We start from the raw sequence: 18,823 nt of genomic DNA, 5'->3' as shown, positions 1-18,823 counted from the left end.
TCTCCAACAAAGTAAGAAAGCTGGATGTCTGCCAAATATCACAGATACTTCACATATGAAGATTCTTCTTCTGGTCAGAGTTCTGTTTGGCAAAGTAAATTTTTACCATTTTGAAGATGTTAGTAGCTATAGGACTTTCCAAAAGAGGCCAACAAAATCAGACTTAAAAAAAAAAATCTGGGGTTTCCCTGGTGGCACAGCAGTTGAGAGTCCACCTGCCGATGCAGGGGACACGGGTTCACAGTGAGAGGCCCGTGTACCGCAAAAAAAAAAAAAAAAAAAAAAAAAAAAAAAATCTGTTTGGTGTATGCATAATGGGAAGGGGGACAAAAGAAGAGCTGACTGAACTGAGAGATATCAGGGAGTCACAGAACTGCATGTTAAAAGGAAATGGCATCGCTGTGAGTTTATTTATGACCTATTTCAACATATTGGAAGAAATGTCAGCAATTTGGAGGATGGTAACGTAACTTGACAGAAAAAGAGCTTCAGTTTTCTAACTCTACCACAAACCCCAAATCGGCTTGATCATTTCTAGGGCACACATCTTTGCTTGGCAACAACAACAGTAACAACAGCAATAGTAATAACAGATATTGCATAGATTGAACTGTGTCAGCATATCAAGAGACGTTAAACAGAACATTACTTTGTTGCTCTATGTGACAAATTTGTGTATTAACAGGGCTCTTCAAGACTAAAGTAGTCTTACTAAATACTCAATATTTAGTATTTAGTCCATAATAAATACTCAATATTAAAGCAATTTCTAAACCTCAGCATATTGACACTGGGGCCAGATAATTCTTTGGTGCAGGGACGGTTGTGTGCATTACAGGATGTTTAGCAGCATCCCTGGCCTTACCCATTAGATGCCAGTAGCACTCCCACATCTGTGACAACCAAAAATGTCTCTAGACATTGCCAAATGTTCCTGAAGTGTCTTCCTGTTCTAAAGGAATGACGCTGGTGGTGGCAAATGAGAAACCATGGCATACTAAACTGAAGATACTTCCTAGTGGACAGGCCTTTGGTTTATCTAATTAGTTCAGGCAGTTAGCTCTTCAGTTTGCTTATAAATCAAGCTACACCTGCCCCAATACCTAGTAACAGCTATTGATTGAGTACCTTATTGTAGGCAGTCATCATAATTTGCATAGTCAGTATAACATGGAGATTAAGCACTTGGCTTTGGTGTCAGACAGCCTGGGTGAGAATTCTGGCTCTGCTATTTGTTTGCTGTGTGACCTGGGGTAAGTCTCTTTACCTCTGCTATTGTTTCCTCATCTATGAAGTGAAATAACATAGCACATATGAACTAACCTAGGGCTGTTGTGAGAATTCAGTGAGTCAGTGCACATGAGGTGCTTAGAACTGAGCTGAGGGTACAGAAAATAGTCAGTAGATGTTTACTGTTATTTTTAATCCTTACAGAAGCCTCCACAACTTAAGCAACATCATCTCCATTTTATACATGTGGAAGCGAATATTCAAGAAAATCAAATCCAAAATCACACAGCTGCTAAATTACTTGGCTGGCAAGAAGGGGAATCGGGATTCAAATTCCAAGACTGAAGTGTTTCTCACTACACCCCAGGCTGGGTGGAAGACAGGTTAAACCCAGGAGGAGGAGTTTTCTTTCAGAGATAAAAATTGGAACTTGTCCACTTGGCTTGTTGTGTTTGCACATAGTAATGGAAAGACCCACCAAACAGGCCGTGAAAAAACGGCTTTTACCACTGACTAGCTGTGAGAACTTGGGCAAGTCTCTCAAACATCCTGAGGCTGTTTACTCATCTGCAAAATGGACACAAAAACACCTGCTCTGTGTTCTTCACGGGTGGTGGTCAGAGTGATGTGAGAAAAAGTATGCAGCAGAGTACTGTAAAACTGTCAAGTGCTCGACGGCTGTCGGGTTGGATTTGTGCCGTGGGGTAGGCACACCAAAGACCTGCCTTTCCTTGGTCCCGTCCAGCAGCTCCCTCAAAGCGAGTTTTTCGGGGGACCCCTCCCCCGCGGTCATTGGGCCTCAGCCGCAGCAGACGGCCCCGGAGGCCTTGTGGTCCCCCACCCCCCAGTGGGCAGAGGTTGGCCCTTCTCTGCCTGGTTCCAGGGTGGGCAATCTGCATCCAATGTGGATGCAGCAGCTGCTGCTTATCTGTAGTTAGTCAGCAACCCAGACAGATGAGGTGTCCGTGGCGACCTTCCTGCCTCAGTGAGTGTGGGAACTCGGGGCTTCCCAGGGCCGAGGGGTGGGAATGTAAACGAAATGGTCCCTGCTGAAGGCTGGCCTCGCGTCCTCCCCCTGCTGCCCTAAGGAGGCATGAGAGATGTGGAAGCTCCTGCACCAGAGTGCAGAGGGGAAAAAGCCAGAGCTTTAGGGTGGCAGGGTTGCTCTACCTCCTGGCCCGATCCTGACTCCCCCAGAGATGGACACTTCCTGTCAAAAGTCCCACTACCGCCACTGTTTGCTGTCAACAAGGCAGAGTCAGAAATACCTCACCCTGGTGGAAACTCTCCTTCCCTCCCTCTTGCCCTCTGTATTCTGTAGTCAGTCATCTGTAGAGAGCAGGAGTCCTGATCTCTTTCTAGCAAAAGGCAGCCAACAAGAGGCTGAGAAATGTCTTGTTCTCAGCCCCCTTTCATTCATCTGCCGAAGACTCGGCCTAGGATGGGCTCTTCCCTGTGTTTGTTACTCTTTACTTTGATTTGCTGCTCCATGCCTTTCTTGTACGTTGGAGTCTTTCCTTCAGTTCCTTCCAGTTGCCCAGTCTGCATTTCCTCAGTCTTCCAATAAAGGAGTGTATCTGTGGCTCAGGGTATATCTGTGGCAAAATGATAAAACATTTTACGTTCTGGTTGGTATCTTCTCACTTTTTTCTTAATCTTCTTCCTCTCCATCTTTATATTGACCAGCACCTGCTCTGCATTTAACAAATGTGCCAGACACCATAAAGGTGCTGGGGATACATCAGCCAGCAAGCAGGATAAAGTTGATGATTTCTCACTGCTTACATTCCAGCTGGGGAGAGATATTGGACAAGTATTCTCACAAGAAGGCATTCAGGGTGCTGTGGGTCCTTGTATCAGTAGGTGAAAACCTAGACCAGGCTCAGGAAAGCCTCCATGAAGAGCTGTTTGTGTTGAGCCTGAAAGCCTGAAGCATTATTCAGGTGAAAGATCGGGGAGAGGAGGGAAGGCAGGTGGGAAAGAGGACAATATATGTGAAGGTGCTGAGGGAAGACAGCATTTGCAGAACCAAAAATGAATAGCGCAGCGCTTGTGGTACATGGCCTGGGCCTTGTCTCTCCCCCCCACCCCACCCGTTGAGCAGTGCTTTATCTCTAAACACTCTGGCTACTCACCCACCATAAAACTGTCAGGAATGCTCTTCCTCTGAGGCTCTGCTTTTTTCCTTCCATGATTGCAGTGTCAACTGATAATTTCCTAAAATGGGCTTGGAGTCTGGAGACTTAGATTCTTAACTGAATTCCACCACTTAACTGTACAACCTGAACAAGTAACTTAGCATCTCTGAGCTGTGGGTCCTCATCAGTAATATGGGCCAGTCATGTACTAATAGTAACATTTAATACTGTTTGCTCTGTGCCAGCCCCCAATGCTAAGTAGTTTATTGCATTTAATCCTCACAAATTTAATCCTCATGAAGTAGGTAATATTTTTATCCCTTTCTACTGTCTCAAAGGGAAGTCTGAGTGTGACACTAATCATGGATGTGCTTTATAAACATTAAGGTTTAATGCAAAAATGACGTAATATTACCACAGTGTTCACAAGTGCATGTGCAATGAATAAATTCATTTGTTAAATGCCACAACAGTTCTGGGCTATACATAATTAAATGAGGATCAAAATCTTTTGTGTCTGCGTCCTAAGCAAACCAAACAAAAAGCAGTAGCAAGAATGAAGTGTTGTCATCACCAAAGAGCTAATTGCATGTAGTGCCAAACCACTGAAGGGAGAATTCCACAGATGTGATCCCGAACCTCTGAAGTTTACAGTCTGATGACCACCACTGCCCAGAACACATATGTAGACGACAGAGTGAAAGCTCAGAATCAGCTCACGAAGAGACACTGAGGTGTCAAACCTATTGCCCACCAAGGGGTAAGGGCCTTTCAAGGAGGCTGAATGAGCTGGGCGAAATTAATAAGCTTATAGCAGAATTCAAGGTTGGAGGTGAAGCCAGAAGGGTCTAAGTTTCTTGGTATTCTCCTTAGTACGTATCCCTCCACTTTCTATCACTTTATCACAGCATTTTTCACTCCAAAGCCCAATTCTGGGAAATTATTTGTACATGATATATGCACTGTCATAATAATGACAAACTCTTAAATTGTCAGGTTCTGAAACCATGGATGTGCGTACAAAGTAATATGAATATATGTGTGTGCGCGTGCGTGCGTTGATGAGTGTGGGCATTTGTGTGCTTGCTTGTGAGTGTGTGAGCGTGGCTTCCTACACTTACACTCCTCCACTTGGCAAGAAGTGGTGCTGGCTGGCCCTGAAAGCAGCCAGTGTGGGAGGAGAACTGACACCAAAAGCAAATGAGGTGAAAGAGGATAACTGGTTTGATACTCTCAGATCCACATGAAAAGCAATGAATAAGAAAGTCAATGAGCTGAAAATGACTTGAGTACAGGCACCTCCTTGGGATTATAACCCCTCTGAATGACTGTAGTAAACATTTGCTTAAACTCCTTTAAAGTGCTTTGAAACTTTACTATCCATTTCTCCCATCAAAATATAGGTAGTCTATCTTGGAGGTTAAGAGTACATTCTGTGCTCAAGTCCAATGTCTTTTAGATTCTGCCACTTACTAGCTGAATGATATTGGGCAAGTCACAATTCTCTAAGCCTGTATTTCTTCACCTCTAATATGGGAAGAGTACTATCTACCTTGGGGAGTTCTTGTGAGGATAAAGGAAAATAAAATGTGGTGAGTGTTTTTGATGACATTTTATAGGTTACAAAACAGATGTGCAGAGACGTTAACTTCCTCTTCTGGGGCCCCCCAGCTAGTTAGTGGCAGGGCTGGGGAAGCAGTCAGGCATCCCGTCTCTGGCCCAGGGCTCTTTCTACTCAACCACGTGGAGCACCAACCCCACACTGAAATAATTTTCAGGTCACAAGTGATTTTTTATGCATAACCTTTTTAGTTTGCACTTCTCTGCCAAATCCACACACTAGCAAGCTTGGAGCCCTGAAGAGAAGGGTTATGTAGGACCTTCTGGAAAATTAGTCTAGGTCTGAGGTGGCCGGAGGAGACCTAAAGAACTATATGTGAGAGAAGAAAAAAGACACCCTCTCACACTCCCTTCCATTGTGGACATGTAGATTATTTACTCTGTGGCTTGATGTAATGCAATCTTTAATCCCATGTTGGCTACGCTCTACCACTTCCCTCCACCATCAGGGGGTGTGTGCTCAAGCAATGTAAACTCAGGAAAGTAATGCAAAACCAGGGAAGTAAATCTGCTTTTTACACCTTTCACCCCACTTCAGCCTCCTCCTCTCTTTCTATTTCATCCCTCTCAAGCTTTAGAAAACCAGGGATAAATGCGTTTTCTATTATCTTTGCTCAACTCCCATTATGGAAATGACAGAAAGACAGCTGGACTAGGAGTCAGGAAGCCAGGGGCTTTAGTCCAGGGATGACGTTGGTTAATCAGGCAACTTAGATCCATTTTTCAGGCTTTGGTTCCTCATCTGTAAAATAAAAGGAAGAAACGAGCATTTACAGGGTGCCCACTCTTTGCCAAGTGCCTTCAATTATGTCACTTTATTTAGTCCTTTTAAAAAACACTGCTTGATAAAAATTTTGATCTGCATTATGCAAATGAGAAAATAAAGGGGCAGAGAAGCTAAGTAAATTGCCCCAGGCCCAGGTGGCAACGAGAATCTGAGCTGAAAATTGAACCTAGGACCATCTGATTCCAAATTTTATGCTTGTGCCAGTAATCCAATACAATCTATGATGTTCCTTCCTATTCTAATATTACTCTGCTCTGTGAGCACAGTTAATCAATAGTTGTCTGAGTTTGTCACAGTGAGTCATTCCTGCATGTCTTGAGGTCTTATTCTGAGTGGGCAGAGGACCTGAGGAGATTTACTACTGCCCTTATTTGATCAGCTGTATACCTTAATATTATAAGAAGTAGTTTTATCACCATCAATGGAAGTTTGATACTTACCTTCATTTTAAATGCTTCTCCCAATGAGGAAAACATTTCCTTAGAAGTCCTTCCCTTCCTTGGAAGCTTAATATTTATATAATTGACATTATCCTCAATTATTGAAGAGTGTTCATTAAGAAACCAAAGATATTTCACATTTATCTATTTAAAAGCTTCTAACCCATATAGAATCGGGGTAGTATGAAGGGTACTGGATTCCTGAGACGGAGGAAGTTGAGAATATTGGTGAGGAGCACAGGATGTGGAGGTCCCAGCTACTCACCATTGTATGGAGATCTGTCCTTCTCCCTCCTCTTCTCAGGTACCTCTGAAGTTGGACTCAAAGAAGAACTTAACACGTCTAAACTGTAACTTCACTGCATGATGGCTGGGAGAGTGAAGTACTATAGTGGAGTGTACTTCACTCTACAGGAGGAGAGACAGGTATACTAAGTGTTACCTATTCCTTTTGTAGTCAGCCAGGTATATCATCAAGCCCAGTACTTTCACACTGTAGTTATGCTTTCTAAAGGTAAGGATGACGTTTATTTGTTGTTGCACCCTAAGGCTAGCCCAGTGCCTAGCACACAGTCAATAAATATGTGTTAAAAAATGAACTGGACAAGGCAGGCCAATAGGGAAGATAATTAGGGTAACCTAGGTCATCACTGGATTAAATGTTAGTTAGCAATTTAAATCTACCTAAATTATGTGTTAGTAGCTCCTTGAGAGCAGTGACCATATATTACTCATCTTTGTGTTCCCCAGAATTTAGCCTCGTATAATAGGGGTTCAAATGTTTCCATGGAATTAAATCATCTTTAGGGACTCTTATGACAGTATTGTAAAAGCACCCTAGAAGATGAGATGGTGGAGGGATGAAAAAAGTTTAAGTGATTTGAAGGCGGTAATGATAAGGACAATAACAATGATCACATAATCAAACTTGGTGCTGGTGGAAGACCAAGTGCTCCTGGAAAGGAATGATACTAGTGCTGGTGAAACTGCAGCAAATGTTGTCCAGGGAAGGGTTGTGGTGTCTAAGTCCTTTCTCTGCTGCTTCAGGGGTGCCAAAATAGGGTCCATCCACATTGGTACTTTAGGGAAAGGGATTCCTCAACATTCCACTCCATTTTCCCCCCATAATATTGTAACTCTCACTGATCAGGTTGTTTTTTCTTTTTTCCTGGTCTCATATACAGCCACTTCCTGGATACATGATCCAGGATGAATTCCAGTGTCTGCCATCCTGGACTCACTACCACATCCCTCTTTCTCTCTAATGACAACTTTTCACCAAAGGGTGGGGCAGGGGATTTCATTATACCCATGACTCCTCTCCTTGCCCTATCCCTCTAAAGTTAGCCATGCTTAGTGATTCCAAGGTGATTCCCTATTCTACATTGTGACTGACAACTTCTACTAAAGAGGAGAAAAACCATATTTTTTAATCTTTACTGGGATAGCTCTGGTTAAGAGGGCATCTTGTTATGTAAGAAGCCCAGGATGGGAGAACAGAGGATGTAATGATGCTTCATAGACTTTTGGTTGTGGGGTCAACGTAGGAATTGACTCAAATCCCATTTACCATTGCAACAAAAAGAATAAAATATATAGAAATAAACCTACCTAAGGAGGCAAGAGACCTGTACTCAGAAAACTATAAGATACTGATAAAAGAAATCAAAGACAACAAAAACAGATGGAGACATATACCATGTTCTGGGATTGGAAGAATCAACATTGTGAAAATGACTATACTACCCAAAGCAATCTACGGATTCAATGCAATCCCTATCAAATTACCAATGGCATTTTTCACAGAACTAGAACAAAAAATTTCACAACTTGTTTGGAAACACAAGAGACCCCGAATAGCCAAAGCAATCTTGAGAAAGAAAAACAGCTAGAGGAATAAGGCTCCCTGACTTCAGACTATACTACAAAGCTACAGTAATCAGGACAGTACTGTACTGGCACAAAAACAGAAATATAGATCAATGGAACATGATAGAACGCCCAGAGATAAACCCACACATCTATGGTCACCTAATCTATGACAAAGGAGGCAGGTATATACAATGGAGAAAAGACAGTCTCTTCAATAAGTGGTGCTGGGAAAACTGGACAACTACATGTAAAAGAATGAAATTAGAACACTCCCTAACACCATACACAAAAGTAAACTCAAAATAGATTAAAGACATGAATGTAAGACTGGACACTATAAAACTCTTAGAGGAAAACATAGGAAGAACACTCTTTGACGTAAATCACAGCAAGATCTTTTTTGACCCATCTCCTAGAGTAATGAAAATAAAAACAAAAATAAACAAATGGGACCTAATGAAACTTAAGTTTTTGCATAGCAGAGGAAACCATAAACAAGATGAAAAGATAACCCTCAGAATGGGAGAAAATATTTGCAAACAAAGCAACTGACAAGGGATTAATCTCCAAAATATACAAACAGCTCATGCAGCTCAATATGAAAAAAACAAACAACACAATCCAAAAATGGGCAGAAGACCTAAACAGACATTTCTCCAAAGAAGACATACAGATGGCCAAGAGGCACATGAAAAGATACTCAACACTGCTAATTATTAGAGAAATACAAATCAAAACTGCAATGAGGTATCACCTCACACCGGTCAGAATGGCCATCATCAAAAACCCCACAAATGATAAATGCTGGAGAGGGTGTGGAGAAAACGGAACCCTCTTGCACTGTTGGTGGGAATGTAAATTGATACAGCCGCTACGGAGAATGGTATGGAGGTTCCTTAAAAAACCAAAAGTAGAACTACCATATGACCCAGCAATCACACTGCTGGGCATATACCTGAGAAAACCATAATTCAAAAAGACACATGCACCCCAATATTCATTGCAGCACTATTTACAATAGCCAGCACATGGAAGCAACCTACGTGTCCATCTACAGATGAATGGATAAATAAGATGTGATACATATATACAATGGAATATTACTCAGTCATAAAAAGGAACGAAGTTGGGTCATTTGTAGAGACGTGGATGGACCTAGAGACTGTCATACAGAGTGAAGTAGGTCAGAAAGAGAAAAACAAATATTGTATATTAACGCATATATGTGGAATCTAGAAAAATGGTACAGGTGAACCTATTTGCAAAGCAGAAATAGAGGCACAGACATAGAGAACAAACGTACGGACACCAAGGGGGGAAAGGAAGGGTGGGATGAATTGGGACATTGGGACTGACATGTATACACTCTTATGTATAAAACAGATAACTAATGAGAGCCTGCGGTATAGCACAGGGAACTCTGTGGTGACCTAAATGGGAAGGAAACCACAAAAGGAGGGGATATATGTATACGTATAGCTGATTCACTTTGCTGTACAGCAGAAACTAACACAACATCGTAAAGCAACTATACCCCAATAAGAAAAAAAAGAATATGTTGTGAACCTTTTCTCTGTTCAATAAATATGAAAATTTTGTTATTAAAAAAAAAGCTGGCATAAATAGGAATAAATTAATGCCTTTGCTGGAGGGTAAGACTGCTTTAAAGTCTGGAGGGAGCAGTGTCCTACATAGGTTAATAAGACAGGAAATATTCTTAAATGGAGCAAGAATGTTGGAAATATTTGGATGAGAAAACTGAGATGAATAAAGAAATGCAGAGAGCTTTAAAGTCCACATTGGAGGTTTTGGAAGATAATAATAACTAACATCCACCTAGCACTCCTCTAAGCTCTTTAGATATACTACTCTATTTAATCTTCACAACAAGTCCAGGAGGTAGATATTAGTTTTATCCCCATTTTACAGAAGGGAAAACCAAGGTACCAACCTATGGAGTAACTTACCCAAGGCTACATACAACTAAGTGATAAAGAAATCTGGAATTTGAAGCTTAAGCTGTATCTGGATTTAACATTTATTCAGCATTAGGTACTAGGTAGTATGCTTTAGTCTACATCTGGGGTGACCCCAGGAGACCTAAAGCGCTATGAGTGAGAGGGGAAGAAAAAATTCCTGTCACACTTCCTGCAATTGTCAACATGTAGATTATTTACTTTGTGAACTGATATGACACAGTCTTTAATCCCACATTTTTTATACACATCCTTCCCGTACACGCTGTAAGTGTGTATACATTGTGGTATTTATATATTCAAATACAATTTACCACCAGTCTTCAAGATCACAAGATCATGCCTCATTATTACCTCTAGTTTTTAGTATGGTTTCCATTAGCTGTTCCTGGGGGGAAACGAGCCAGGTCTTCCATTTTACAGATGGTGAAAGTGGTTTGGAGGAGGTCAATGGCTGGAGCAAGGCCACGAATCAAGTTAGCAGCATTTGGCTTAAATCAGGATCAATAACCTCTGTCTCTCCAGCCTGATCCTCAGAGGGTCTGCCTGTCCTGGGGCCTGGGCCACATTCCAAATTGGGTAATCTGGTGCACGTTGCCTGTCTGAAATTCCCCTTGTGGTTTTGCTCACATCTGGTGTTTTTCACTTCTCTTTCTAAACACGTGCTTTGATCCTATTGCTGCTACAGCAGAAAGATGTCCATAGTTCCAAGGAGCATAGTTAATTTAGTGAGAGGTGAAAGATACTCCTCTCAACAGGAGTTCTAAAAATAAACAGTATCAGGGCCTCACCATGTCATGCTTGAAGCACTTCCCGGAAACCTCCACACTTAGTAATTTCTTGACAGTGTCTCTATAGCCCCCAAACCTCTAATGTGCCTGGACTCCTAGCTCTCCAGCTCTTCGCAAATGTCAGGCAGGTCTGAAGTCTTGTGTTGTTCTTCCTTTTGTTCATCCTCAAAGTAGACAGGCTGACGTGTGGTTAACTGTCTTCCATAAGAATTCTGTGGTCATATTTCTCCATTGGTTCACATACACTGAGCTGAGAGCTATGTATGTTTACTTCCAGAAAACCTTATCTATAATTAGCTTTCCTGTTTTATTTATTTTATCAGACTTCCTTATTCAATCTGCCCTTTACCTAATCTTAATAAGTCTGTTTCTTAATTATAAAAGCATTTTTCCGTTACATTAAAAATTTTAGATCAGTAAAGAATAAGAAAAAAATCCACAATCCTAGTACTCTAACATAACCATTATAATTATTTAGTTTGTTTTCTTCTAGGCCTATTGTCCTTGTATGTGTGTGTATATTTTTTGTTTATTTGTTTTTACATTGCCAGAATCATAATTTACATGCAATTTTTGTGTTGTCTTCTTTTCACTATTAAATAGTATAACTGTTTCCCACGTTGCTACAGAATCTTGCAGGTATAAAATGAAAGGGGACATGAAGGTTTTGGCAAAAGGAGTGGGCAAAAGCCATCAGTGACCTCCCATGAAGGCATGAATTGTGAATATCATTTGTGGGGACCCAATTTTTCCCTAAGTTGCTGGGATTTCGAGTGGGGATAGAAAAGACACAGCTGAGTATGAAGAAGCAAAAAAGCCCCCAATTTTTGGAGACCAAGGATTAGTTTGAAGTCATACATGGCTAAATTCAAGATTCAAGACAATTCACCCTCCCTGCTCAGATAAGTCAGAGGCAAAGCTAAATGTTTTAGTAGCATCTACCTAAACAGTCTCCAGAAAAGGACATCTTATCACAGGTCTGGATAGAAAGGGGATGTTTGGGGAACAACCCTCCTCAGGAAAGAAAATCTTCCCATGGGCTGTGGAAAGTTATAAGTAAATTGTGTTGCCCACACCATTCCCGGAGTGTTTTCAGAGAAGAAATGAGGAGGCAGGGCATTCTTCCATTTGGAGGGAATTGCTTGATTTCCTGACTCTGTTTTCTACTTTATCTTGGTCCCTCTTTCCTTTTCAGTCGCCCCATCAGACCCCCGCCCCAAACCGAGAAACATTACCCCCAATGGACTGTTCTCCTCATTTAATTAATATTCCTCCAATCAACCTTCCAACCTCTCTTGCTTTTCTTTGCCGATGCCCCCAAGCCCAAGGCATCCAGCCAGCTCCTTTGTGCCATCCCAATCCCCATATCCACGCTTACCACACGAGGAGACCAGTGCTTAGCAGCCTTGGCAAAGCCTCCTTTTATGAACTGAGCAGTCCCCTAATAATGAACAGAAGAACCACAGGCTGTTATGCCCGGCTTTACTTCTTTGGAGCTGCTCTCCCTAGTCTAGGGACACCGACTGACATACTGTGTGGCAGACACTTTAATCCTCACAACAATCCTGGAAGATTGGTATGGCTGTTCTCAAATTACAGATGAAGCTAGAGGATTTGTCTATGTAATAATAAGTAATATTGCAGAGATGTAAGAGAAGTGAGAAAATACCTAAAGGTGCAGGGAAAAATACAAAGCAAAATCACTCATCATCCACCTCCCCCAAAGAACCACTGTACACTTTTGTATATATTTTCTTTTATTTGTGTGTATGAGATAAGAGAGGAGAAGGAGAATCCCTAGCATACACAAGTTTGCTTTGTTTAACAAAATGGGGATTATACTATTTCTATTAGTTCGCTAGGGCTGCCACAACAATGTACCACAAACTGAGCAGCTTAGACAACAGAAATGTCTAGTGTCACAGTTCTGGAGGCTGGAAATCTAAGATCAAGGTGTTGGTAGAGTTGGTTCCTTTCGGGATCATGAGGGAGAATCTGTTCCAGGCCTTTCCCCTGGCTTCGGGTGGCTTTCTGGAATCTTTGTCATTCCTTGGCTTCTGCTGTCAATCTCTGCCTTCATCTCCATATGGTGTTCTCCCCGGGTGTGTGTCTGTATCTCCACATTGTGTTCTTTTTATAAGAACAACAGTCACATTGGAGTAGGGACCCACCCTACTCCAATATGACCTCATTTTAAACTTGAATAATTACATTAACGATGACCCTATTTTCAGATGAGGTACTGGGGCTTAGGACTTCAACATATGAATTGAGGGTAGATAAAACTCAACTCATAGCAACTATTGATACAATATTTTATCTTACTCTGTTATTTTCACTTACTATTCTATTGAGAACATTTTCTGGGACGGGTACATTTTTGTCAGCGAAAGGGACTAGAATATGCAGAGGGCGTGTGTGGGCAGGGAGAGAAGACCTGAGTGGGGCACCACAATGGGGAGGAACCCAAAGCCATGGGGAGAAGGCAGGAAGTGAGAAGAGAATATAGAAAGTGCAGGAGAGCGGTCAGAACACTGATCAGCATCACGGTTTGCCCGCCTCACAGGTTTTCTGAGGGCTTCTCAGAAACATGTGTTAGAAAAGGAAAGCCGCCAGGACCACCCGGTCTCCTCCACGACCAGTTCCCCACCAGGCACCAGTATCCAGCTTGGAACAGATTTAGGGAGGAGGACACAAGAGGAAGCATGAAAACCATCAAGAAGGCATAAGCGTGAGGGCAGTTTTGGAAGGTGGATGTAGAAGGTTTGTCAACTAGGAAGCCCTATAACATGATAATTAGAAGTCCTACATAGAGTCAGAGAAACGTATTTTCAAATTCTAGCTCTGACACTCATTCTCCTGTAAGATCTTGGGTACTGTTACTCAGTCGTTCTAAGCTTCAGTTTCCTTGCCTGATAATAGGTGTTGAATATGGGTTGATGTGAGAATAAAAATGAGGTGACTTATGTAAAGAATTAACTGTAGTGCCTGGCATGAAGAAATCACTTCATTCATTCATTCATTCATTCGACAAAAATTAGTATTTACTGCTCAAGGGACTGTACTGAATGCTAAGTATAAGGTGGTAAACAAAACTGACACGGTTCCTGTCCTCATGGAATTGACACTCTGGAGAGAAAGGTAGATATTTAAGCAAATTAACGTATAATGAAACGAAAGCCTATGATTACAAACTGTAAAAATATTTTGAAGAAAAAAAAAAGATTTCTAAGACCAAGCAGTGGGAAAGCAGATTTAGTTTTGTGGGGGTGGGATGGGGAGGCCATTCAGGAGGAGCAGCCTGAGGAAGTGATAGGAAGCTGAGGCCTAAAAGTCAAGCTGGAAATAGCCAGATGCAGGGGTGGGTAAGAGCGGCCCAGGTAGAGGGAAGAGGCCCTAAGGCAATAAGAGCTGGGTGCATTAGAGGAGCTGAAAGAAAAGTCAGTGTGACCAGAGAGTAGTAAGCAAGGGAGACAGGGTACACATGAGGTGGGAGACAGAGGCCAGATCTGGCGGGGAGTCAGTGGATTTCTGGGGATGCCTATTCTTCAGAGGCGGATGGAGGAGAGGGCAGCCAAAGAGAGACTAAGAGAGGTGGGAAAACCAGGAAGTGTGAGAGGTGCAGAATATGGGAGAAGGAAGGAAATCGAGAGAGAGACAGAGACAGAGAGCTAGCAGGAAGAGGTTTTAAAAATCAAAGGCTTAGAGAGGTTGAAGATGATGAGGACTAGATAGGACCAAGGGTTTAGCAGGTAGGAAGTCCTGAGACCTCTGAGGTAGCAGGTTCAGTGCGATGGTCAGAGTGAAAGCCAGGTTGCGCAAGGTGAAGAGGCAGCATGTGGTGAGGAAGCAAAGGAAGAAAAGGAAGTTAGCCTGTGTTGTTTTTAGAAGTACTATGATGAAGGAAAAGAGAAAGTCGGGGTGATAGCTAAAGTGATAATTTCTTCTTTGATCATTTTTTATTTTAGATGGGTAATTTTTGAGCATTTTTCTAGGCTGAGGAGAAGGATCCAATGGAGAGAGATTGAAGACAGGATGAGAAAAGAGGACTGAGTCAGTTTTCAAGAGGCCTCATCCCCAAGGATATTTAGCCTGCAATAGAAGGTGGCAGACTCTGGTGTCTTGATGGAGCCACAGACCTAAACAATGTGATTTCAGTCATAGAGATGGTTAAGCAAAACTCTGTAGAAAGCATTTCCATGTTTTCTTTAAACTAAAATTATAAATCAAAACAGTCATATTTTTAAATTTTGGATTTTAAGGCAATAGGCATTTAAAGTAAAATTTCAAGAAGTGTATATCCAGACACATTTAAGAATTTATTCCACTGACACTTTAGTGCTATTACTATCCCCCTTAATGTAATGCTGTTTTTATTTTTTAATTTGGTAGAATTATTTCTTTGCAATTACCTGTATCATTTCCTTGGGTCAAAATCCTCCTAGGTCAGCCCCAGATTTCAGGTCAGTTTGGCATCAACAGCTGTTTGAAAATTTTTTCAGTCTTAATTTCCCAGTTGCTCATAATTTTTTTTCCCTGCCTCAACAGGAGATGAAAAGACAGTGGCCTTGCTGGGTTGATAGACTCAAGAAACAAGTTTTACTTTACCTTCCCAGCTTCCTTCTCAGCTGGGAATGATGCACATTCTCCATCTCACTTCCTCCCTTTTTCATATAGCAGAATTGAAAAGATAAATTACCAATTTTTATTATTTATATCAAAATTAAATATGCACATAGTTTAAAGAATTGAATAGTTCTACATTACTAAATAGCAGCCCCCCACTCCACATCCCCCCACTTCTCACTCCTCAGAGAAATCACTTCTAATGCTTTAACTAATCCTTTTTTTTGACTCACCATATCTCTAAATAGCTCCTTCTTAATTTAATCTATTGACTTTCTAATGTGGGAAATGGGGATTTAGCTTTCACCCCTTCCATACTACACACACACACACACACACACCACACACACACACACACATATATTTCCTGGACTTATATAGCTATATCATTATTAGGTTGATACACAGTATTTACATTATTTTGACCAAATAAATACTACTCACACCTGTGTTGTATAATAAATTATAATCATTTTCCTAAAAAACATTTTGCTTCCTCTGGAGTTAATAATTGCCTAGATTTCCTATGCATGCCACTAATTTAATCCCTACTGTTCCCCAGTTGTTTAAGTCTCCCCTCAATTCCACCTCTTCCTCTTTCTTGATTCACTCCACTGTTTGGGCAATGGAGTGAATCCTACTACATCCTCCAGTAGTTTCCTAAGAAACAGTGCAGGAAAGATAGAACAGCTGTCCTCAGTGCCCGCCCATGTTCTCTTGGTACCTACTATATCCAGGCATTCTAAATTACCAGCACGATGTCCCTTTGCATGAGGGCTTTTTCTGGCCAGTGAAGGTTTGCTTAGGAAGTATTGGTGAATTAACTCCCTCCTCCCTAGGAGCAGCCCTTAATGAGAATTGTTAGATAAATACCCCAGCTTCCTCAGCCCTGAGTGGGGGTAACATTGAGGTATGATTTCTACACTGGCCTCCCAGAGTTCCCCAAAGGAATCAAGTTACAGCTATTCACAGTAACTTGCTGGTTATATTGGTTTCCTTGTTTCACTTCCCTACTGCCCTTCAGGTGTTTGCTGGGATCATCTCCAAAATAAACTACTTTTGCTCTTTATCTTCCATTTCCCATATCTCATCTCTCTGCTTTATTTTCTACCTTCCAAAGCTTCTACTGAGCTTTTTTATTTCTGCAATCTTATTTAAATTTCTAAGATCTCACTTTTGTTCTCTAAATGTTTCTTTAAAAAATAGCCTTCCATTCTTATTTCATGTGTGCACTATCCCCTCTTATCTCTCTGAGCATATTAATAATTTTTTGTCTTCTTGTCCTCTCAGAGATGCTGCCGTTTCCAAATGATCTTTAGGGCATTTCTCTCCAGTGTGTCAGGCTCCTGGAGAATGCTTTCCTATTTCCTGGCTGGATGACAGGATTGTACAACCTATGTAAGGGAAGAAGGCAAGGGGTCTCTAGGTAATGTTTTCAGTATTTTGTCCTTTCAAACAACTGTGCCTGGTCCTCCCTCTGTCTTGCTCTCCCATCAGAAGAAAAAAAAAACCCTCTGTTCTTTGGCCACTGCAGGGAATGGGCCGTCCACCTGACAGCAGCAAGGGGAAAAAGGGGTCTAGGGACCTCGCTGCTTCTTGAACTGAATTTCAACTCAGCCTACTGTTTTAACCACAACTTTACTCACAAAATACTCACAAAAGTACCTGGTGTCTCCAGTTGCTGGGTACATGGAGGATTCTGAAATGTAAAGCAAGTTGCTGTAGCTTTCTCTTCTGCTGGCTTAGAACTCAGCTTTCTCTTGATTCAGGTATCACTCATTTATCTACGTTCCAGCTATTAAAGTCATCCTGCTGTTGTCCCTTTCACATTCTCTTTGTCTTCGTAGGTTTATCCTCTTACCTAAGTTTTTATTGCCTTACATACGCATAAAGAAACTGGAAACACACATGAGAAACTAGTAACAGCGCTTACGTATGAACAGGAAGGAGATGGGTCCTGGGCCAGTGGGAGACATGGATGAGGGAAACGTTTTGGTCTGTGCCTTTTTACATTTTTTGGCTTTAGAACCACATGAATGTGTTACTTCATCAAACATTAACTTTTGGTTGAGTTCTAGGAGGGATCAGAACACAGTGCATGAGTTTAATCTGCTGTCTTCAACCAGAAATCTCAAGTGTTGTTTTTCTAAACAAGCAGCTTTGATGTTGAGACCATAAGAAGCTTCCCAACCAAAAGGCCTTCTAAGCAAAAATATGGGCAAATTTGACTCCATAAAAATTAAAGATTTCTGTGAGGCAAAAAAAAAAAAAAAAAATTGGGTAAAGTGAGCAAAGTCAGAAGACCAAAAAAAATTGGGAAAAAATATTTGTAACAAATATGAAAAAGGGCTAGTTCCCTTAAAATATGGAGTTCCTACAAAATAATTTAAAACAGATCAAAATCCAATTTAAAAAAACAGGTTAGGGCTTCCCTGGTGGCGCAGTGGTTGCGCGTCCGCCTGCCGATGCAGGGGACACGGGTTCGCGCCCCGGTCTGGGAGGATCCCACATGCCGCGGAGCGGCTGGGCCCGTGGGGGATGGACGCTGAGCCTGCGCGCCAGGAGCCTGTGCTCCGCAACGGGAGAGGCCACAGCAGAGGGAGGCCCGCATACCACAAAAAAAAAAAAAAAAAACAGGTAAAGGGCATGAATAGGATACATAGGTAAATAAATCGTACACATAAGAAAATGCTTTTTCTTTTTATATATAAGAAAAATACTCAACCTCACTTATGGTTTAAAGAATAAACATTAAGACAATGAGAAATCATTTTTCACCTATCAGAATGGCAAGACTATAAAAATCTAATAACACACATTCATTGGGTGAGAATATGGGGAGACATGGATTTTAAAGCATTTTAGCAGGATTAAAAATTGATGCAATCTCGTTGTAGTATAGTTTGGTGCTATCTGTCAAAATTAAAAAGTTATACCCTTTGACCCAGCAACTTCACTCTCAGAAATTTATCCTATGAATATGCTTGCACTGAGCATTAAGACATATTTAAGACATATTTTCAGCTTCTATAAAGGGGGGTTGTCTTTGTAACCCATCAGGGCCCATAAAGTGGGGTGTGTCCCAAATACAGAAAGTTTAGATAACGGGTTGTAGCAAAGGAAAGAGGGGTAGGGGAGGAAGAGAGTTTTCCATCAATTTTCACTTTGGTTTGGAGGAAAGTAAGAACTTCTCTTCTGGCTCCCATCTGTTATGCTCACTTTCCTAGCTGGGTCTTTGCATGCACCGTATTCAGAACCATAGGTCTTCAGAGTAGAAAGGTCCCTATAGGTTCTTTGGTTTAACAGCCTTGTTTTTTTTTTTTTTTTTTTTTTTTTTTTTTTT

At 41.4% G+C, this 18,823-nt stretch overlaps 1 long non-coding RNA gene across 2 annotated transcripts in view; it reads right to left on the bottom strand.

Moving 5' to 3' along the window:
* Window positions 1-306: 306 nt before the first annotated feature.
* The window catches only part of LOC114486192 (uncharacterized), a 52,633-nt gene continuing 34,116 nt past the window's right edge, over window positions 307-18,823 (bottom strand). The window contains exons 1-3 of one of the 2 annotated variants that reach the window (XR_003679522.2): window positions 6,481-6,599; window positions 3,366-5,730; window positions 307-2,825 (exon numbers count right to left, since the gene is read on the bottom strand). This is a non-coding gene — a long non-coding RNA (uncharacterized lncRNA). Of the gene's footprint in view, window positions 2,826-3,365; window positions 5,731-6,480; window positions 6,600-18,823 lie in introns of those variants that run through there. The other variant, XR_003679521.2, reaches the window with a different exon arrangement.

The sequence above is a fragment of the Physeter macrocephalus genome, chromosome 4 (genome assembly GCF_002837175.3).
Source record: "Physeter macrocephalus isolate SW-GA chromosome 4, ASM283717v5, whole genome shotgun sequence".
In the NCBI taxonomy this organism is placed as follows: Eukaryota; Metazoa; Chordata; class Mammalia; order Artiodactyla; family Physeteridae; genus Physeter; species Physeter macrocephalus.
The sequence above is the reverse complement of the archived record's forward strand: the minus strand, read 5'-3'. Positions and strand labels throughout refer to the sequence as shown.